This window comes from Panthera pardus, unplaced genomic scaffold (genome assembly GCF_024362965.1).
Source record: "Panthera pardus isolate Hobbes unplaced genomic scaffold, ASM2436296v1 HiC_scaffold_8, whole genome shotgun sequence".
Lineage (NCBI taxonomy): Eukaryota > Metazoa > Chordata > Mammalia > Carnivora > Felidae > Panthera > Panthera pardus.
Window position 1 is genome coordinate 38,981,545 of NW_026527013.1, and position 23,063 is coordinate 39,004,607.

General features: G+C 43.7%; 1 protein-coding gene and 1 long non-coding RNA gene across 7 annotated transcripts in view; one reads left to right on the top strand and one right to left on the bottom strand.

Moving 5' to 3' along the window:
* Positions 1-23,063, bottom strand: part of FOXP1 (forkhead box P1) — a 386,554-nt gene that overhangs the window by 279,239 nt on the left and 84,252 nt on the right. The gene's annotated exons all lie outside the window — the stretch shown is intronic.
* Positions 1,257-12,527, top strand: LOC128775541 (uncharacterized). 2 transcript variants are annotated; one of them, XR_008420300.1, is made up of 3 exons: positions 1,257-1,523; positions 8,257-8,382; positions 11,963-12,527. It is a non-coding gene; the product is annotated as an uncharacterized LOC128775541 (long non-coding RNA). The 2 variants fall into 2 exon arrangements; XR_008420299.1 differs by lacking the exon at positions 11,963-12,527 and adding an exon at positions 9,511-10,235.

Consider the following 23,063-nt stretch of genomic DNA (forward strand, 5'->3'; position numbering starts at 1 on the left):
GTTTGGACTCAGAACCTTCCACTCAGATATGTTTTGCGACAAGCATAATTAGCAGCTTTCTAAGATACAAACTTTGAGGCTGTTCGAGCTCATTTTGGTTAAATACACTGGATTTCTATTTTTCAGAGAGCTTCACCTTGACGGGGCTACAGTGCATGCACAGAAATGATCCACAGCCAAGAAACCAACAGGAATGTGCGAGCGTCGTAATAACGTAAAATAAAATTCTTACACTAGAGTTCCAGGCTGAAGCTGAGATGTTCAGAAAAAAAAAAAAAAAACAAAAACCCAAAAAACCAAAAACAAAAGAAACACGCGTTGTGGCATGAACCCGAGATTACATTTGGATGGGGATGTATTCAGACCTGCTTGGGAACAACATACTCGATTCTGGAACACAACTGCTTACTTTTAATGCGGTTTGAACTAATGAACAAGTACAGCCCAGCGTGTCACAAGCCATAGAGCTATTCCCTCTTGTAATCACTGACTTTGATTTTTTTTTTTTTAACCGAACACTACAGAACGTAAACCCAACGTTGCCAAACATATTTATTATGATTAATAGCCTGTAATATCTCTCACTAAGGCTTAATTTGCTCTTTTTTTCAATTATGAATCTGCACTACTCTATTCCAGTCCCCTTTGCAGGTAGAGATGAATTTCTTGTGGTCTTTACTCTTTGTATTGAACTGCCACCCAGCAAGGCACAATTAGTTAAAAACAGCAAATCTCCACCTTGACTCTATCAGAGCACCAGATTAGGCGAAATAAGAGAACCCAAATCAGTGAGAAACATGTGAAGGTGTCCAGGGAATTAAAAGCAATTAGACCAAAGGAAAAAGGAAGAGTCCATACGCTGGTCACCCACTAACTCACACCTTTACATTAGAATTCAATTAAAAAAAAAAAAAAAAAAAAAGACAAAGAAAAAAATATCCTGGATCCTCTATTTAATTTTGATAAACTGAATACACAGAATCCAATAAGGAAATCTTATCTGCTGTCGTCAATTCCACTGTCCCCCCAAAAGTCTGAACCCCAGTTTGGTAATGCCATTTACACACCAGCGTGACACCAGGTGTAGCATTTCAGGAGCTAACGAGTCCATTCTACTAGAGATGCTTCTGCTTTCTAAGTTGCATAAAAATAAACTCCACTCCATAAAAGCTGCCACAGTGCGTGCTCTCTCATCCCTGGGCTCCAGGCGTGATCTACACCACCACCCCCCCTGCCTTTTAGGTCAGCCACTCATGCATTAGGAAGACATCCCTCCCAAAATAACTCGGCCCTCCCCCAAAGCACAGAGTTGAGCAGCCTACCTTTGTTCTGGAGTTGCAGATAATAACAGGCAAGCCTCAAGACCATGAGGATTTGGAAAAGATCAGGAGAGTTGAAGAAAAAGAAGAAGGAAAAGAAATACTCCAAGTAGAGAAGAATTGGAAGAAACAACAGGAAAACCCTTCTAATGAACTGTAGTGGCTGCCACAGGATCGGGGGTGTCTTCACCAGTGTTTACACCAGTGAGTACACCCCTGTTCCATCTCATCCACAACTGGTGGCATCCCCCCCCCCCCGAATCTATGCATGACAATTAAAAGCAACTGCACCTCTCCGTTTGGGAGGGGGACCACAAAAGACCTCCGCAATATTTCTTTACAATGTCTATATCACTGATGAGCATTAGTTTGAGTGACAAAGGTCCCGGGCTAAATCAACATTCTTACCTTAATGTTCCTAGTAAAAGGCTCCAGGAAACATAACTCATGAGACATGTATGCAAAGATGTGTCTCAAGGAATTAATCCAGAGCCCGCAGATGAAGGGGGGGGGGGGGGAAATTTTTTGAAAAAGGAAAAAAGGAGAAAAGAAAAAGCAATGGCTTATTTCCAAACAAACGCAGCTCAGCCCGGGCAGCGATGGCATAAGAACAGGTTTGCATATACAGAGCTCAGTGGCAGAAACGAGAGTTCTGTAGGATTTATTTGACACTTATTTTCCGGAAAGCCTTTTGTGGAGTTGTACGGTTTGTTTCTTATTGTCTGAGAGGCAGTTAGGAGCTTTCTCCCGGAGGGGGCCCCTCAACCCCTGGGCTTGGCTGCCTCTGACAGGGAGGTAACCATATTAGGATGTGTATGGTAAAGTAAACAATAACATAGTTGCAATGAAATGGAATTTTTTTTCCAAGCTAATGGTGTTGGGGTCAGTCTGTCTTTTTAGCCATTCCCACTAATTTTGTTTCCTAGTTCAAACAGGCCCTCCTCCTCCTTTTTTTTTTTTAAGTGCTAGCTGTTTCCAAATATCTGACTGTAAATTTGCTGAGAATGTTTGCAATGTAAGAAAAAGCTTTTAACATCCAAATAAAGATCCTGCCAGTTTAATCATTAAAGGGGATGTGAATTTTCAAACCCTTGCTAAGATCCAACTCTCCCCTACTTTCCTCCCCCCCCACCCCCACCTCGATATCTCCCTGAAGGTTAAAATTACTTGGTCATTTAAAAGTACCTTCTAAATAAATCAGATTTTTAAAGAAAGAGACTGTTACCTTCATAAAAATTCCACATTCACATACGGTGTCACTGAGTGAAGAGTCTTAACCGTTCATGCGCCTGAAAATTTATTACCTGAAATTTCTAGGATGGTTACTTTTACATGATAAAGCTCTTTCCCACCTCCTCCAACCCTTGGTTCCCCCCCCCCCCAACCCCACCCCGCCCGGAAGGAAAAAGTAAGCATAAAACACTGTTGTCAAGTCGGCCTCTAGAAATTAGCTAACCAAACAAAAAATATTAAGAATGAGTTCTCAAGATGTTGCATATTTAGGAAAAGTTCTGCAGGTCCAAAGACAACAATAAAAAGTAGGGCTGCTTTCTGCCCACTGTCACTCAGTAGATTTCCCGCTGAAGCAGCGAGGGAAGCATCCCCGTCCAAGGTCAGGGCCGGCGGAGGAGGGCAGCGGCGTGACTGAGGAGCACGGAGGGTGGGTGCTGGGGGACAGCCGGCCAGCTGCCAGGCAGCCCAGGGCAGAGCGAGCTCCCATGTCTTGGTCCCGTAGGTGAGGGCCCTGCGTGGCTGCTCCTGAAAGCACTTTCCCGGAGAGATCTGCCCAAATGCGGGTGTTTAAGTAGCGGCCAGCCCCTCGGTGTGCAAGGAGGGGTTAGAGGCACAGCACTGCTGCCCGTGAGGACCCCAGAAACCACCCCCGCCCCAGGCACAGAGGCAAAACACGTGGCGAGAGCGACAGGGCACAGGCAGGGGAAGAAATGATACATGCAATTAAGAACGAAGCCAGGCCGATGGAGCAAACACAATACACGTGGCCCTGGTGCAACTTCCAGAGCTCAGAAAAAGAGCGCCTCCCCAGCCCGGAACCCCTGGGCGGGCCTCTGCATGGCCTCGCTGCTTATCAGATCCGTATCACACAGAAACCTAAAACCCCTGCAACTCATGTTTTATTAAAACATGTTTAGCATTCTTCTTAAAGATAGGTTTTAACCCCAAATACCCATGAAATTAAATCTCCTATGCCACTTATCTGCACTGCCGGGCAAAAACTAAAGTTGAGCTAAACAGAGAGATAGCAAAATCAATAAATCACACCAAACAAGTAGCAGTTCAAAAGTTCAAAGATATGATGGCCAGTTCACTGTGTCTTAGCACTCACCCAATAATAACTGGTCTCCGTCACTCCGCACAGTATAGACAATTTCATGGCATCATTTTCATTAGCCTGTCTCATGGAAAATTGCTAGCTATTTATGTATACGCTAAAATAAATTAGCCATTTCATCGAGCAGTGTGATTCTTATAAAATACATTAACACAATACTCGATTTTCCAGTTGGAGTAAATAAATAAATCAATAAATTCAATACAGGGTGATTCTTTTATTGTGGCGCTCTAGCTCTCAGCATAAGTGTTTTTATTGGGTTTATTTGTTTCAATAAAAATTGAAATGGGCCAGTGATCTCAGTGCATCTTAGAAAAAAAAAATCTATCCAATATTTGGGAAAGTATTGCGTAGAACGCTCAAACTTAGAATTGTATTCAAAAATCATCTTCACGATAATTATGATTCCACAACCTCATTCTGATGGGGATTTCACAAAGGGAAAGGCAGAATCTGCCAGGTGCTTCACTCTTGTCGCGTTTCTGTGCCAGAGACCCGAGTCTGGGGGTGAGGCTTCTGAAAGACAGCAGCCCCTCGCTGTGCTGCGACCTTATGCCTCAGACGTGCCTCTTCCCTGGACAGGGAGAAAGGACCGAGGGGCAACTGCCAGATGGCCTCTTCTGTCACACCTTACGGAACGCCATTGATTGTGGCTCAGAGAAGGCCATTTACTCCAACCCCTGGGGGAAAGACTGGGGTATCATGATTGCAAGAGAGAAGAGAGAGGTGTGCTGATGCTGTAAATAAACTCAGGCCAAAGGCCTGCCAGCAGCTCCCGAGGCGAAACGGAGAACACAGCAAGCAGGGGATTTTTCCTGGGTCACCAGTGCAACTGAAATCAAAGGAGGAGCAGGGGAGTGGATATCTGTTGTTTATGCCTGCCCAACATCCACGCTCCTTTTCCTCTGATAACACCAGCTGCATTTTTCTTTAGGGGAAGTGCCCCATACCCTCTGGCTGGTGAGCCACAGTCCTGGGATGCATCTCCCAGCTCCAGAGGTGGAGCCATAAACCAAAGTCTGACCAATCAGTGCCATCTGCTCTACTGGCCGCCCTGATTGGCTGACGGATGGACAGGTCCCAAATCGGAATGGCACTCCACTCCTAGTATTCTGCAGGAACTACTCAGGGAGGGAGACTGTCCTTCTGCTGGGCTTTTGAGAGCTTTGAGAGCACAGACTGGGCTCGTCCCCACAAAAAAAGAGAGCTGGCTGAAAGAGGTCAGGACACAGCAAGTCAGGGATGAGCCCAAGAGCAGGACAGATTCCTAACAGTACCGGTGGAGGACCATCCTACGCCTGGACTTACCCATTACGTGAGCCAATGAACTTCCCTTATTTGCCCAGCCAGCCGGAGTTGGTGCTGGGTTATTTGCAACCAAGAGGTGCAATACAGGATGTCAAACTAGACAGGTGTTCCATGTGTAGTTCTTCAACTCTACCATATGTATTAGCCCCGATGAGAAAGCAAACCAACTAAAAACACACTAACCGACAAACTCCCACAGCTATTACTCAAAATCTGTAGACCTCACCTATCTATGTATCCTGATCATCGGCCATGTTCTCTTCTCTGCTATCACTGAAAAGAAAGAGCTGGAAGAATGAGTGATGACCCATAGTCAAAAGGACCGCCAGACGAGCTGAAAGCAAACTAAACTAGAGATCTAAAATAAATCCAGTGTGAGGTCTAATAAAGACTTAATATCTCTACGCCCCTGGTGCTGGTGGTTCCGGTCAGCAATGGACCAACAAATCAGTTTTGGTAAACAGCCAGTTGGCTTACACAACAGGCCTTGTGTCTTCTGACCAGACTCATGAACAAGGGATGAAGATCTGACTCTTTCATTCTCTGATAAAAGCTGTATTGAGGTACAGAGGTGGGATCGAGCAGTCCTTAGTCTCTGATGGCAAACACCAGTGAGGAGGCAGAGAAGGGGAAAAAGGCCTGTGTGGGTCCTTAAAAACAGGCCAACACAAACTTGCCAGCCCAACACTCTTTCTGAGTCCCTTCTGCAGATCCACTGACACTCATAAAAATGTCTACCGGTTGACCAGATGCTCTTACCTGCAGCCTACCAAAGTTTCAACCTGCTGGGCAAAGTGTAAAACTATTCTAGGAGACACAAATATTCTAATATGGCATGGGGTATAGCTAACATTCGCTGCATCATACTGATAGAAGGGAATGTGGACAAATTCAAACATCATCCTTGAGTTTTACTCCTATATTGGTTCTCTAATCACTATAAAAACTACCATTTACCAATTCTCTAACTGAAGTAGAACACACTGTAATTGGCATGGAATTCTTACAATACTTTTCCCATTTCACAGATATGGCAAACTCAGACTCAGGTTAAGTGACTTATGAAAGGTCACAAAGTGAGCAATGAACAGAGCGAGGTTTCAGTGTCGATTGGCTGGCATGCAAAACCCACGGTTGGCTTTAGCCCTGTCACCTTCCTTTCCTTCCTTCCTTCTCAGGAATTCAGTTTTTCATTATAATATGTCATTAATTCTTAAATCTCCAATATCTAACACCAACTAACTGGGAAAAACACACAAATTTCACAAAATTTATATATATTCACAAAATTTACTACATTCTATGAAGGAAAACAGACATGAACCAAGGATGAGAAAAAAATGGCAGGGTCCTGGGGAACCTATTTAAACAGAGTGAACAGGAATGTCCTTAGAGTAAGTGACATTTAAGCTGGGGTGGAGAGGGTGAGGCCCTGCCAGACTGCTTGGCTTTTAGCCCTGGCTCCAGCCCAGCCAGATTGGCAAACCAGGGCCCTGATTTCCTCCATGGGCAGGAAAGGACCCCAAATCAATACAGCCAGGCTTTCTCAGGAGTCGTAACCATAGCAACACAAACAATTAAAAAATAAAACAATAATAGAAGCTACCGATGACTTTATTCTTAATATGCTGGAGACTGTACTAATCACTTGACATGTATTTTCTCATTTCATCTTTAAAATAACCCTATAAGACACACAGTCATCACCTCCATTGGTACCCAAAATCTCAGAGAAGTTAAGTAACCTGCTCTTAGCCACACAGCAGATAAGTGGGAGCCTACACCTGAGCCCAGCTCTGGACAGAACACCTGATTCTGGTACCCCACACTGGCATTCACCTGCGATGGTCAGTGTGAGCCTTGGTTGCTTACACTAATGTCCTGGCTAATGACAAAGGCCTGGAGTGGAATATCACCCACCCCAAGACATTATGATTTAGATGGTCAGCTCCACTCAGTTTGCAGGAAGAGGGAGAGTGAAGAGGGAGAAAGCAGAGGAAGAGGGGGGACCAATCCCATGGCCCCCTTATTTCTCCCAACCCAGCTATAGTAGTGTTAACTAGACTCCCCTGGTGGCTTTATGGATCCTTCCCTGCCTGTGATTAGGACTATGGGATTTGGGACAAGGCTTTTCGAGGCATCGCCTCAAGTTTTAACCCTACTACATGTCAATATTGTATCAATACACAGGTTACCTGCAGTCTTGGGAGCAGAAGTCACTTTAAACTTCTAGATGAGGAGCTGTGGGCCATCAGAGTCCCCCCACCCTGAAGGGTAGACTTTCTGAACCTCAGCACTACTGACAGGTTGGGCCAATAACCCTTCACTGTGGAAGCTGTTCTGTGCACTGCAGGGTGTCTAACAGCATTCCTAGGTAGCATCACCACCACCCCAGTTGTGACAGTAAAAAATACCACCAGGGGCACGTGGGTGGCTCAGTCGGTTAAGTGTCCGACTTTGACTCGGGTCATGATCTCCCGGTTCGTGGGTTCGAGCCCTGCGTCGGGCTCTGTGCTGACAGCTCAGAGCCTGGGGCCTGCTTCGGACTCTGTGTCTCCCTCTCTCTCTGCCCCTCTTCCCCCCTCGCACTCTGTCTCTGTTTATCTCTCTCAAAAATAAACATAAAATAAATTTTTAAAAGATGCCTCCAGATATTGCCAAACAGTCTCTGGTGGAGAAAATCACTTCTGGACGAGACCCGCACATCTAGAGAAACTCTCCCCGATAGGACTTTCTGTGGACAACTTACACTGTCCAACAGAGTAACCACCGGGCACTTGAGTCTACCTAGCACTTGGGAATATGGCTAGTACGTTGCGGAACGAGACTCTTAAATTTATGTAATTTTAATTAATTTAAATTTAAATAGCCACATACATCTAAGGGCTACTACGTCCTGGACTGTGTGCAGTTTTAGAAGTGTCGCAACTTTTCCATATTCATGAGAATCCGATCCTCGGCAGATGGGTATTTGGTTCCCGGTTTGAAGATTCTATATATTAATTAAAATTTTTATTTTATTTTCAGTGGAAACGGTTTTGGTCCTGACTTCTTAAAAACCCCATGCTTATGGTGAATCTTCTCATTTTTCTAAAAACTTCCATCTAATGTTTGTACAAATTCGAATCACAGGTTTGATTAGAATTGCAGACTTATTTAGTTGACTGATTCAGGCAAGAGATGTATACTTGCGGGCTAAAAATAGGTGCATTCTTTAAGAAGCCAGTAGCAAAGTAATCTTTTTCCCTGTTGGCAAAACATATTTGCTTCTCCCTTTAGGCCATGCTGCCAGTAAACTGGGTCTTCGGGGACATCAGCTATCCTGGAGAAAGTGCTCTGCTCTACCAACTCTAATCACCCAAGCCATCTGGAAAAAGAGTGACATTATGGAAGATTTCTTACACAGTAAGATCCCTCCAGTCTGTCTCTCCCCTGAAAACTCCCAACTACACATATTCAGGTGGAACTTTTCCCTGTAGCTCAAAGTGTGATGAATTTTTCAGCTTAGGGAGAAAGATGAGTATTGATGTAACAAAGTGACGGTAAAACCAGCCGTACGACATTATAAATACATCACAGCTGTCAGGATGTTTCTTTCACAATGGGCAAATACAGAAGCACAGAATATTTTCGGGGTGGGAGAGGGTAGTCATACCCAACACCGTGTGCAGAGTGTGAAACATCCAGAGCTACAGCTCTGAGCAGGAAGCTGAGCCATCTCCAAAGCATTTCTTGGGTGACATACAGAAAGCCAGAGATGGTATAAAGCCTAATGATGAATAAAGTAAACAAAGCGGGTTTGGCTTAATCATCATCTCTAAATACCAAGAAATTTCAGCTTCAGCAGTAATGTAGGAATCGAAAACTACATTGTCATTCTAAACAATACCAAAAAAAAATTTCTTTTTAAATACCTAAAATAACAACTTCATACCCTTTGCCAGGCACAACCTAGATTTTGAAGTTGATCTTAGCTGGTCAAGTATCAAATGTCACTCCACATGTAGATACTATTCAACAGTCATTCCCAACTTCTCCACCACCCCGTCGCCCTACTCCTCAAGCTGAAAAAAAAAAAAAAAAAAAGACAGAGAGAGAGAGAAAGGGGGAGAGAGAGAGAGAGAGAGGTGGTCCCCTTCCCCTTCCCAGCTTGCTCTGCAATTACAGATAGACATCTAACTTAGCTCTGGCCAAAATATATAAGGGATATAAGATATAAGCTATTTTTCCTCCTTGATTGGAGGAAAATCATACAAAGCTTTCTATCTCTCCCTCTCTCTGCCTTGGCCCCTTCTCCCACTTTTGTGCCTATGAATGTGACTTTGTAGGCAGATGATGCCTGGAGCTGTAGCAGCCATCTTGTGGCCACGAGGAAAAAGCTAAAAGAATCACAGCTAAGCCAACCCAGCAGTCAGATATTATTCAGGTGCTGAACCACTCTTGAAACTGACTACCTTTGGTCTTCTGGGCAAGTAAATGATTAATATCCTTATGTTTTCAGCCACTACTAATGAGGTTTTCTGTTACTAACAGGTGAACACACGCTAATTGACATATCTTAGGTCCTGGAGAAAAATCACTTCCTTAAGGGAACTTGAGTAATCAACGTGTAATTAGCCAATCCTCCTGGCATGGAAGATGGCTCCCTTGTCACTTGAGAACTTATCACTAAAGAAAATTATTCTTAGTCTTTAGAGGCTCCCTGAAGAAAAACACCACCCCTTCACACCTACTGTGTGTGAATTCTGTGCAAGGCTTTTACTCAAGTGATTTGCTTATACAACCTCGTCTAGTCTTCCAACAACTCTGTGGGGGAGGTACTATAATTTATCCAAATTTTTGAGGAGAAGAAACAGAAGCAAAGAGAGGTAAAACAGAATGTCCCAGGCCAAGAGCTGTTAATGGAAAACCTGGTCGCACAGTGGGTCAATGGTTATATGCATGGCCCCGGCTATAAAACGTGGAAAACTGCAACCAAGTGATAAACATTTCATGTTCTAAGACATAATGGAAGAAGCCTGGGCTCAGAGCACAGGACACCCAGTCACATGAGCTGTGCCTGGTAACCGAAGACAGGATTCTGTGTCTCATTCTCAAGAGCTATGGATGCTCCCATTCAGGTGACAGTCACCATCACAAGTAGGCACAGATGTCGCTTTAGCGTTGCCTGTCTCCGCACCCTGGAGGATGGAACAGGGGCAATGCCTGTAGCACCTTGTGCTTGCTGGGTTCCCCCGTGTTTCAACACTAAAGGAACAAAAGAGGTAAATACACTTCCAGGGAAGTTGTAAAAAAAAAAAAAAAAAAGGAAGCACGGGTCAGAAAAAAAATAGCTTCGAAATACTGGAAGGCAAACTGGCGAAATGGATAGGTGCAGCACACCTACGGGTGTGGGGGGGAGGGGAAGCAAGGCGGCATGCAGCTTAGGGTAGTGAAGAACCATCAGCCAGCCTGGCTATACACTTACTGGCTGTGTGACCCTGAGTAACTAGCTCGACTTCTCTGAGCCTGAAGTTTCCCATCCATAATGTGGAAATGAGAGAAGGATCTAACATTTTGGGTTGCAATGGAAGTCCAATAAAATGGTACATGTCAAAGTTCTCACCTAGTACACAGTCAGTGCTCACTAACAGTTACCTATCCTCCCTCTCCACTTGCTCCTCATCAGTGCTGACTGATGATGAATTGCAGAATTACTGCACAGGCCCTAGCCTAGTGCTCGGCATGCACTAGGTACTCAGTAAGTGCTCGTTCCTTGGTTTTCCCATCTCTCTTCCTGCCACAAATAACTCAAAGATTTAATTCTGATATGATGCACCTATCGCAATTTTTAAAAATCTGAACAAATTTATCCCACTAAAATGGTTCTGGGTTTGATGCTATGGTAAATTCATAGACAGACAAAATATCTCTGGACATACGTGTACATGACAGGTATGGTAAATAACAAAGAGAAAACTATGCAGTTAAATATACGTAAATGAACATATATTTTCAAATATTATACATGCAAGGATACCCCTATCCATTTGCTAAATTCTCTGTGTGATGAGGAAAGAGTTAATTTTAATTTTTAAAATATTTCTTAACAGTTCAAATTTTCTGCTATAAAAGTATACTCCTTATAGAAACTGGAGGACGGCATAACTTTTCAAAAGATAAAAAAGAGAAGAATGACCCAACTTCTATCCTCTTGAATTGGTTTTCTAACAGTTGCTAATTTGTCAACCATGTAAATGGCAACAAATCTTTAAGAAGTAAGTAATTTTCTGAACATTTAACTAACCTAACCTCCATGCCCTTAATAAGTTACTGTTCACTATTTTTTCCCTCCCAACTTCCTCTTCTCACCAGGAATAAATTCTTCCCCCAATTTCAACCCTTTCTTTTTTTCAAAAATATCTCAGGGGACATCTTTAACCTCCTCCCACCCCATTCATGGTGTGACTAAAGTCTACAGATGGGTTGGGAACACAAAAATAAATAACTTATTAAGAGTCATGACCACTGGGCTGGCCTCATTCATGGAGGTTTCGTGGACTGGCGTTTGCTGAAAAGTTTTTCCTTTTTGGTTGACTGGCCTCATAGAGCCCTGTGAATGCCAGGACTTATGATAAGCAACGACATACTTAACTGTTACATATTAATGTTCATGATAATGCAATCTTTCATTTGGGTGATTTAAAAGTCCCTCTAGTCCGACTTACAGTTAGATATACACTGAATGCTTCATCAGTCATAACCATTTTTATTCTCCATCTTGTGCAAAATACTAGAGAAGGTGAATTTCAACTACACACTGAAGAGGGCTTTCCTATTAGCCCTGAAAAATTTCTCTCTTGTCATTTATACATTGGATTCCCAGAGTTCCTGCCTAAGCAATCTGTTCACCTGCACCTTTCACTACAGCAGATCTTATCTACAGAGGAAAAGGAAATCCACATTCGTATCTCTTCTACAGGGCCAAATCTTCCTTATCTTACAGAGAGAAGAAAGCACGTCTCAGTTATGGACTAGACAAAACGCCTGGCATCTCAACATGTGAAACGTTTGTGAGCAAGCAGCTTGAGAGGGTCGGGATGACTCAAAACGAAGGTAAAGCAGGATTTAGAAATAATTCGCACCAAGAACCAATGAGCCCCCCACCGTCAAGCAGTAGGCAGTGATCACAGAAAACTCTCATAAATGCACTTGAAAGAGACTACACCTCCTTTCCATTCCTGTAAGGGCTTGTCATAGTTTCAGGGCCAAAATCTTCCCGCAGCTGACCTTGGACCTACAAACCGTGAGGCAAATCAAAATGGAGGAAGGGATCAAATCAGTCACCATGCAAGATGGCAACTCCAATTATCTTCAAAGTTAGAAACCCAACACCTTTTATCGTACCGCTACAGTAGTCCCGTATGCAGCCTACAGCGCCCTCACGTACAACACACAAATCCGTGCAACTATAAACACATAAAAAGCTGTGCCCCAAAATGCTCTGCTTAGGGTACAGGAGAATTAAGACTATCCTCTAAAAATTTTTTTTAATAAAATCTTATATTCAATATTTATATTTTGATTTTATGACCTTTCTTCACTTTTATCCTCTTAAATTCTCCCATCTTAACAATCTCCTTTGAGGCTAATAAATTTATGTTTTTATTCCTAGGTCGTTTATAGGTTGATCTCTTGAGGCAAAGAAACATTGAATTATTGGAATTCAGTGTAGAGATGCTTCCAGGGTAAAGGCTCTCTGTTTATTAGCAGAAGAAATGCATTCAACTAATTTGACTTGTAAGTCTGATAAAATCTCCCCGGAAAAACTGATTCTATTATGATGAATAATCCTTTGAGGTGAAAAATGAGAAATATACACACTAGCTTTTATTATATATTAATTCCAACAAGGTCTGAAACGAAACTCAAGTAAGCCATCTTTAAGATGTTGGAAAATGGCAAACTTCCCTGCAAACTACATGCAAGAAGTAATTAAAGTAAATGAACATGAAATTAAACAGCACCCCCATAAAGTCGGATATAAAAGTAAAGATTATTAGAAAAAAAATCGTCTTCCTCCTCTATATTAATCTCATGAATTGTGCGTTTACTCTATTTCTCTTTTATTATTTGATGATGGGTTTTTAGAGCTTGGGTTTTATTAGGACTTGCTCGAGGAAGGTCTTCAGTAAGAAGCTAACTACAGGTCTGAGTATGTTATTACATCTTTCCCAATGACTTAAATACTAGATGAAGCCATACAAGATAAGGGTGGGTTCATCAAGCTTGCTGCAGAGCAAAGCTGGAAGGCTTCCGGATATCACTGATGACCACGTCAAGATCATCAGAAAGGAGATTTAAAGCTACAGTATATGGGACTTTATTTATAGAGGAAAAACTCTGCACCTCCTTCAATAAACTCTACTATTCATGTAAAATTCAGGGACAGCTGGTATTTGTTGAATTTTGGGGGCTATCCAGAATCCATTCTTAGTTCAATTTCTTTTTGGGGAATTACCACCCTCCCTCGCTGTTCCAGGCAGGGTGGGAATCCTCAAAGTCCCCTGCCCTCTCATAGCCATCAGGTGGCTACGTGATGCCAAGTAGGCGCATCTGATTCATGCAGAGCAGGCTGATGTGAGGATAGAAAAATGTGTGCGGAGGGCTGGTTTTAGCAGTGACAGTGATGAGCTGGTCAAGTCATTCAAGCTGCCTGTATGCGGGAATTGTCCTGCCTCCTATCCATTCCCAAATTTCTGTCCATTCTGGAAGCTACTAGCTATTGCCCCGATGAATTCTTGTAAGTTGGCCAGAGGTGATCTCTGTTGCTTGAAATCAAAGAATCAACCGATATGATGGGATGAGCCTGGCTTGACATTGGTTCACAGGAGTAAACTGAGCTCACTCAACCCAAGCTCAGTATAATTCACCTTATGTGATATTGTGCTCTTCTGCTACATTCTGGCCAACAGTCAGTAAAGTCATTAAAGTCCAGTGTCCAAATCTGCAAATCGGGAATCTCTCCTTTCCTGGTCTTGACAGCATAGTGCTAGATAGAGATCACCGAAAAATACAGAATGGGTAAAAAAAAGAGGAGGGGTGTGAAAAAAAGTCCGCAGGATGTGTGTGGCAAGATGAAGAAATCTAGCCCTATGAGCATTTATGGAAGGGATGTGGATTCTTCACCTGGACTTCTGGGAACCATAGCAACCACTGTGATGTATTCTCAGGTATCATGGCAACAATCACAGGGACTTTACAATCAGGCAGCTCTGAGGGCTAATGCGTGTCCTTTCTCTTAGCAGCTGATTCTGAGCAAGTGTCATCAACTTTCTGGACTTCAGTTTTCTCATCTGTAAAATGGATAGTATTCACATCTGTAACTCATCAACTAGTTGGCAGGAACAAATGTGATAATAATATCTAGCAGTCTTGATGCACAGCAGGCCCTCAACAAAATGGTCCTCATTATTACTGTGCTTCCTAACATCCGTGGAGCACCCACTATCTTCCTAATGTGCTCTGGGGCAAACAACTGTAAGTTACTTAGGCTCTTACCTTCAGGCAAGAATGTGTCGCTTTCAAGCCTGAAAAGAACACACTAAAATACAGAGCAGACTCGAACAAAGGTTATAATGAAATACAAACACACACTTGTGGGAGTCCAGACAAAGGAGTGAGTCATACAGGCTGGGCTAGGTTGAAAGGCTCCATAGAAGTGATATCTGAGCCAAGCCTCGAAGGATGAGTAGGATGTTAATAGGTAAGGGAGGAAGGAAGAAAGAAAGAAAGAAAAAAAAAAAAAAAGGAAGGCCTGGCATGGCACCCAAAGTTGAAGGAAGCAATAACATGAGCTGCACAAGTTCAAGGGCAGGACAAAAACAAAGGGTAGAATAAGCCATCTGATATAAGCTCCATAAGACCGGGAACCAAGTTGGAATCTGTCATTCCTAGGACTATCCTTAACTCCTAGAGGAGGGCCAGTCCCATAAGAGGCTCTCAATTATTCTGTGGAAGGTTACAGTAGAAGAACAAAAGACGGGCGCAATGAGGCTAAGGTAGGAAGAGCCTTGAAGGACACACCGAGTTGCCAAGTCTTCCTTCTACAGTTGGGAAGGCAATGATAAGAAGGACAGAAAGCAGGAGGCTGACTTTAGGAGTGAAATAAACAGGGCTTGATGCTTGGAAGGATGGGGGAGGGGAACGCAAAAGACAAGAGAGTTCTAAGTAGGCTTTAGTCTGGGAACTAAATTTTTTGAACTGAAATGTTTCTGTGTCCACAACTATCAATGGTACCACCCTCAAAGTGGATTTTGATCACAGGGAAACCTTTCCGTCCACAGTTCCGAGAATGGAATGAGCTGCCCCATGAGGGAGTGACCATGTCTTTCAAAGCCTGCCGTCAGAAACAAGAAGATCCCAGGTTTAAAGCCAATGCACCGTGTGACCTTGCAGAGGCTACTTCATCACCTCTTTGTGTCTTAATTTTATTACCTATAAAATGGAGTCAACAGCAGTACATCTTTATAAGGTTGTTAGGAGGACTCAAAGAGAAGATCTACACGAAGGATTCAGAATGGGTCCCGGCACATACGAACTGCTCCATGAATGTCACCGACTATTATTCCTGTTGTGTCTCTGTTATCTACCAAGGATGGTGAAGACCGAGTCTCAGGGTCTAAATGACTGACTTCCCAAGTCTATGATGCTTATATCGGAAGAAAAGTAAACCCCACAGCATCAGGTGAGAGGGGCAGACTCCAGTCGACTGTCAGTGTCCTACAGATGGACTAGGCGGTTCGTGGGTGAATGACTGTACGAAGAAAAACTGATATAGATTTGAGATGAAACGGAAATGCCTACAAGTTAATAAAACGTCTATATTCAAGATGGCATCACGCGGCGTGAACTAACTACATATTAACCAACAGCCGCCACAGGGAGTGCTTCCTTCTGTGGACTCAGCCTGTGACTTATGTCCATGTCCCTTAGGAAAAGGGGAGCCCAGTCACCCTCACACGTAAGCAACTTTGTGGGGGGCAACCATGAGAGTCCCGCTAGGGTCTCAAGATGCAACTCCACTAGGTGGGAGAGGTGGGGGGCAGGCAGTAGGGAACAACTAAGGGCACTTGGTAATATTTAGGGAAAGAGGAAGGGATGCAGAGAAGAAACTGGCACAACATGCTTTTTGTTGCTGCTGTTTTAAAGCAGAGGTCCTTTTTGGCCATGTTTTGTCAAATGTCTGCAATGGCTCATTTTTGTCACTACTCTTCATCTTTGCATTTTACACTTTTGGCTGAAGTCTGGTAAGCATTCATACATTCTTAAATGCCGTATGCAATGTTAAGTAATTTATTTAGATTAATTTCTTAACCCACACTTTGAGTCATCTTAAGACTGACACTCGAAGGACAGTGAATGGTATGAAAGCACAACGTGAGGCAAAAATAATTAAAAGGTGACTCAAGTTTTGGCTGTGACCTGCATGGGTGATTAGCAAGGATGAAAAAAGAAACATTCTTGAAAATCAAAATGTACAATTCAGTTGATATACTTTATTTCCGGGTTGAGAATATAAGCAAGAATGTGCCTTCACACAGGAAACTGACACCGAGTACCTTCCCTGGGTCACCTTATATTTGAAATGAAACCTGTCATTCTTGGGGCAATAATGTCTCCTAGAGGAGTCGATGGGCAGGGGTGCAGCACTGGAGGTGTGCCATCATTCCCATCTGTAGGTGGCCGCGGACCTGCCAGAGGTGGTAAAAGGACCCTTGAGAGAATCCTTGGAGGCAATTATGCCTTGGAGGCAATATGCCTCCAGCTTTCTATGTATTAAACAGCAGAAGGGACCAGAAGGTAAGGGGAGATAGCTGCTTTAGAATTTAGCTTTCCACCATACCCCACCTGCCCTTTTCCGAAGTGCAAATTTCTTTGTTTTGAAGTCTGTTTATTTATTTTGGGAGAAAGAGAAAGCGCAGGTGGGGGAGGGGTGGAAAGAGGCTCCGAGCAGTCGATGCAGAACCCAAGGAGCCCAACACAGGGCTCAATCCCACAAACGCTGAGATCACGACCTGAACAGAAATCAGGAGTCAGTTAAGCGACTGAGCCACACAGGCGCCCCGCCAAGGTGGAAATTTCTAATAAAGCATGGAATTTGTTAACCCATTAATTACATTTCCTCCTTTTGGGTGTTCTGTTAAGTGAAGTAGGAGTCCCCCAGGCACACGACGGGGAAACAGAGGAGCCCCTGATAACCTAAGAAAGAAGGTAGAGGATTATACAACCTCCTATCTATACCTTTTACAGTAATAGAGGTCCCTCGCAAAGCTGTCGTGTGGTCGCAATAACTATGTTACAACACGTTAAGTTTTAGACCGTATTCCATATTTAATAAGTCTGTTTAGATAATGCCACTTTTTATAAATTATCAGTGAAGTTTTCAACACAATAGAAAAACACCTTATTTTTAAAAACCTAGTTTTCAGGGCACCAAGGTGTCAGAGTCAGTTAAGCGTCCAACCTCGGCTCAGGTCATGATCTCGTGGTTCGTGAGTTTGAGCCCTGCGTCAGGCTCTGGGCTGACCTCTCAGAGCCTAGAGCCTGCTTCAGATTCTGTGTCTCCCTCTCTCTCTGGCCCTCCCCTGTTTGTGTGTGCTGTCTCACACACACACACTCTCTCTCTCTCAAAAATAAATATTTAAAAAAAAACCAAAAAGGCTAATTTTCTTTAGACTTTAGTTTCCAGTTCTGCACTCTGGAAGTAAGACCAATTCTTAATACTTTCGCATACTTAGGGAGGAAAACGTAAAACTGAGTGGAACGGGAAAGCCCAGAAAAAAAGACTTTTGTCTCTGAGAGAGCTGGATCCAAGGGATGTAACAATCTACGTTTGCTAAGATCCAATGTAGTGCTATGATTAACATGATGTTTTTTCCCCTGAGTTAGCCACATCTTCACAACCTAAGCAGCACAGCATGGCGAGACAGGCTATCAACTTCTGTAGACTAAAGCTGTATGGCTGAAAAGCAGTCCAGGATGACTGTAAGAATATTCACAGACTTTAAAATGACTTTATCTTTGGTGGTCTGATCCGCCCTGGAAAGGGACGCCCACGTCACCATCAAGGGGACCTAGGCAGACTTGCCACTGGGAGCTACCTCAGTACGGATCATCACAAATTCAAACCAAAGCCCAGCCGTACAGCGTGTAGAATATTCATCATTCCTCAGTAAGAAGGCATGCAAGTTATCTGGAAATATACTTTGAGACCTGCCCTCTACAGAAGTCCTGATTATTAAGTACCATTTATTAATTCATCTGTTTGTTCACTCAGTAAATATTTGCCAGATCCCTACTACCTACCGGGCACTGAATGCTAAGACTACAAAAGAGATATGAACCCAGCCCACACCGTGACGATCAAAGTTTTCGGGTGGGGGGAGAGAGGGTTAGTATATGCCTAACACACCCAGAAATAAATAAGCAATATAATTTTTATACTCGTGGTTTATTTCCAACATCAAATTTATGTAGAAAAGAAAGAGGGTGCCCTTTAAAAGAAAAAAAAGTCAGCGGATCAAAAGCATCATTAATCACTGTCTCTTTTAAATTAAAAGGTTCGCAAAAAGGTGGGCATGGAACCAACGTGGGAAACAAATCACTCCCCTTGCTGAGTGAGGGTCAGAGTCTAAATGGGAGAGTCCTCGGTATTTACCCAGCTCATCTCCTGCGTAATGGATTTGGAGAAGAGATTTCCGCTGGGGCTCTGCTAATTTGAGGCTTGCCTTTTGCTTTTTAAAAATGACACTTGGGTGGGTACTCTAGTGTTGCGCCTGGTTTTAGAAATAAACCTTCCCAAGTTTCTCTCAATAAGGTTCTCGCTTTCATGGTGTGACCTAATAAATCCCGAGCCGCTGCAAAGGTGCTCTGTTAATGAGCCACAGGCCTGGTGCTTTCGGTGGCCTCAGGTCTCCATTTGCAGAACGGCCAGCCCTTGTAAAGCAAATGTAAAACATGCCCAAAACACAGGAGAAAGGCCTTCTCACACGGTGGCTGAAAGGGTCAGGGACACCCCAAAAGGTACGCATTTGAAATCAGGGCAATCTCAGCAAGGAGCTCTCAGGGTCAGGGTTTGCTGCCTACCCCTCTTCACAACACCTCTATCCGCACCCGCCCTGGTTAGAGCAGGTCAGGGTCCAGGGAGATAAAGCATGGTGGTTTTTGCTCTGTACACAGCCCAGCAGGAACTCCGCCTTTGACAGAGTCTGCTTCTCATCCTTGGAACGCCAGCCCAGAGGGATTTAAATATGTTTAAAACCTAAAATAAAACAACAAAACCTAGTCCACGCAATTACCATGAAAGCTGGGGATGTCAATGGCTGCTGGGAGGGTGTAACCACAGTTAGAGATTGGGATTTTATTGTTCTATTGTTTATTGTCAACTTCACCTGCAAACTTCTCTAATTAGGCTGGGGCCTGTTCTTAAAGTCTCACAGTCCTTGGAATGACTATAGCTACAGAGAACCACCCCCTTCACCACCAGGAAGACTTCCTCCCATTTTTATTAGTTGGGAAACTTATATTCGTTTTCTTTTGTTTTTTTTTTCTTTATATATACAAATGCATCTGTGATGGAACGGGCAAGAGGAGATAAAAACAATCTGTAAAGGGGTGCCTGGGGGCTCAGTCGGTCACGCAACCGACTCTTGGTTTCAGCTCAGGTCACGATCTTGCGGTTCACGGGCTCAAGCCCCGCATCAGGCTCTATGCTGACGGTGAGGAGCCTGCTTGGGATTCTTCTCTCCCTCCCTCCTTCCCTCTCTCTCTCTGTCTCCCTGTCTCTCTCCCCCTCTGCTGCTCTCTCTCACACAATAAATAAATAAACTTCAAAAAATTAAAAAAAAACAAAAAACACAACAGAATCTGTACCCTCGCAGTAGTGACAATGAGGGTATGCACTATTCACTGATCGTTTACCACATGCTGGCCCAGCGCTAAAAGCTTCTTATGCCTTCTCAAACTTACCCCTCTCAATTCCAGAGTAGGCACTACTCTTTTCCCCATTTTAAAGGTGAGAAAACTGAGGCCAAGGGCACAGGGACAGAAGTAAAACAGGTGATGGTTGAACCTGACAAGCAAGTGCTTACGCAGTACTGCTCCTGACTTAATACATAACATAACTAACCACAAATACAAAGTAGTTGGGGAGTAGGGGAAACACGGGAGGGAGGAGGCAGTTTCAAACCCCCAGCCCCTTAGACCTTGGTAGCTCTTTATGCTAGCAAGGCCTCTAGGTGGCCTCCTTCCTTGGCACCGGAGCCCCGAATTTGTTTGGGCCCCAAATGACTCAATTAACCTATCTGCAGTTTTAGGCTCTCTCGTCACTGGAAATTGTCCAAAAACATAATCCTGGCCCAGGAGATAGATGCCCAGAGAAAGAGCATTCTTTCTCAAGTCAGAAGGCAAAGCCAAAAGCCAAGAAGATGCACTTCATTTTACAAAGAAGCAAAAACTGGACAGAAGGAACCTCCTTCGCCTCTGCTCTTTCCTCTCCTTCGTGAGCCTGAAGACACACTTTTTTAAAGGTACAGGGGCCACTGTGTGACCATGAGAACAAAAGCTAACGATGGTGGACTGACAAATAGGTAAGGAGTTCATTCTTGGAGGATTCCCTTGACCAGATATATTAGTTGTGGAAGGCCTACTTCTACACTTCTTATTTTATTACACAGAAATGACCCTGCATCCCCATTTGATTAAGCCAGATGATATAAACTGTGGCCCGCGGGCCAAACCTGGAGCCTGTGTGCATCAAGTTTGATGGCAACATAGCCATGCCGGTTGATTTAAGCGCCGTCTACAGAGGCTCTTATGCAACCACAGCAGAGCTGGGTACTTCCGATAGAGACTGTACAGCCTGCAAAAGCCCAAAAGGATCTTTTCAGTGAAAGTTTGCCAACCTCTGGATTAAGTCAGGTTTCTGCTTAGTGCACGCAAACGCAATCCTAACTGAAACACAGCCAGTCGTGGAAAACTCCCAGTAAGTGACGAATAAAAATACTTGCTCTACCCACTCAATCAATGTTCCATACATATGTGTATCAAGTCCTACTATGTTCCAGATCCTTTGTGATATGCTAGATATAAAGAAGTGAACTGTTCCTGACCCTTTAAGAACTTGCAATCTTTGTAGACCATCATATGCTGAAAGATTAGGTTCAGTAAAAATCATTTGTAATTTTAAGCACTAGGGAAAAAATACAGGATGCTATATAAACACACAATTAGGGAGCCTAACTTAATCTGAAAGAGAGAAATCATCTCTGAAGATGTGAAAATTACCTTATTTCTACATAAAACTACCCCACCGACCCAGCTTCTGGCCACCCGTAAGCCACTCCTTGGTGGAGATTTTCAAAGCTCCAATCACAACTGTTTACTGACCAACTCACGTTCAATCAAAGAAAACCCGAACTTTGAGAAGCCATCTCTCTAGAACAATCTCATTCAGTGATTTTAACACCTGCATGTGATTATGAGGTAGGCATCCAGAGAATGTTTTGAGGGGCAAAAACATATGGTTATCTATACCCAATGGATAATTTAATCCTCAATACAATTTCTGCATTTGTGTCCCCAAGATCAAGCCACCTGTGTATGCTACTTAACCATGGACACCAGTCCTCGCGACCTCCCCAAGTGTGACCTCTAGAGAGAAGAGGACATTGTACTCTGACAGGAAAGTGCAACATAAGCGATGTTTTCCAAAACACATCATCCTGAAGACCCATGGAGCACTGATGGTGAACTGCCAACAAATAAAATCTTTAATTCCAGAATGCAGACAAATGAGGATGAGAAATGCAAGATCCATAAAACCTTGACACCAGTAACAGAGAGCCCGAATGGCCTTTTAGGGAAATTAGTTCAATCTTTAAGTACTAGCAGATTGGACAACATTGCCACTTAGAGGAGATCGGAGTGGATTCTCCAACTGCTTTGTCACCTGTCCCTCATTCTTCCACTGATTTGCTGAATGCTAGACTAGAGAGGCAGGATATGCCCTGGGTTCTGCTCATCAACCTTCCACTCTGATTTCCAAGCACAAAACTGTCCACTTAACAGCTACCCCGCTCTAAGAGAATTGGACGCAGAGGACTACGCAATTGGTAACAGACCTTTACTAGATACACTGGACAATATGAAAAGTGTAACATGTGAATGCTCCCTAGGTACCAGGCCCTGCCCTGTGGCTTTTATATTCGTTGTGGCATCTAATTCTCAGAGTATTTTAAATTGGATACGATTTCCCCTATTTTACGGATAAGAAAAGAGAGGCTCAGAGAGGTGTGCACAAGATCACACAGCAAGCAAGCTGGGGAGTTGGGGTGCAAGTACCAGCTCCCATGATTCTAGAGATGGCCCTCCTCACCAGTGACACATTCCGAAGCTCCCTCCCGAAGCCTCGGGGCAAGAGTGGCTCTCCTCTGTGAGGTACGAGCTCTAACTCCAAGTGAGGAATGAAAAAACACCAAATTCCGGCTTTCCTGTCTCAAGACATTGCCAGACTACTACTTCTCTTTGGTTTAACGACCACTACCACCACCACAATCTGACCAAAAGCGGTACCATCAGCCCAACACAGTGAGAACTACGTCCACACCATTCCAGCTACCTGCCACAACTGCCCCAATGAGAGATTAGCTGGGATTCAAAGCATAGGATATAAGAAGAAAAGAGAAGGGATAACTTTGTCTCCCTGATTTCGAAGACTCAAGAGCTGAACAAAAGAATGACTGTAAGTTCCAGAAACCTTTTGGGGCGCCTGGGTGGCTCAGTCGGTTAAGCGACTGACTTCGGCTCAGGTCATGATCTCGCAGCCTGTGAGTTCAAGCCCCGCGTCGGGCTCTGTGCTGACAGCTCAGAGCCTGGAGCCTGCTTTGGACTCTGTGTCTCCCCCTCCCCTGCTTACACTCTGTGTCTCTCTGCCTCTCAATAATAAATAAACGGCAAAAATAATAAAAAATAAACAGAAATAAAAAGTTCGAGAAAACTTTTGGGAGTAAGCCCTAAGGCAAACCCATTACTAGAGGGGCAGTACC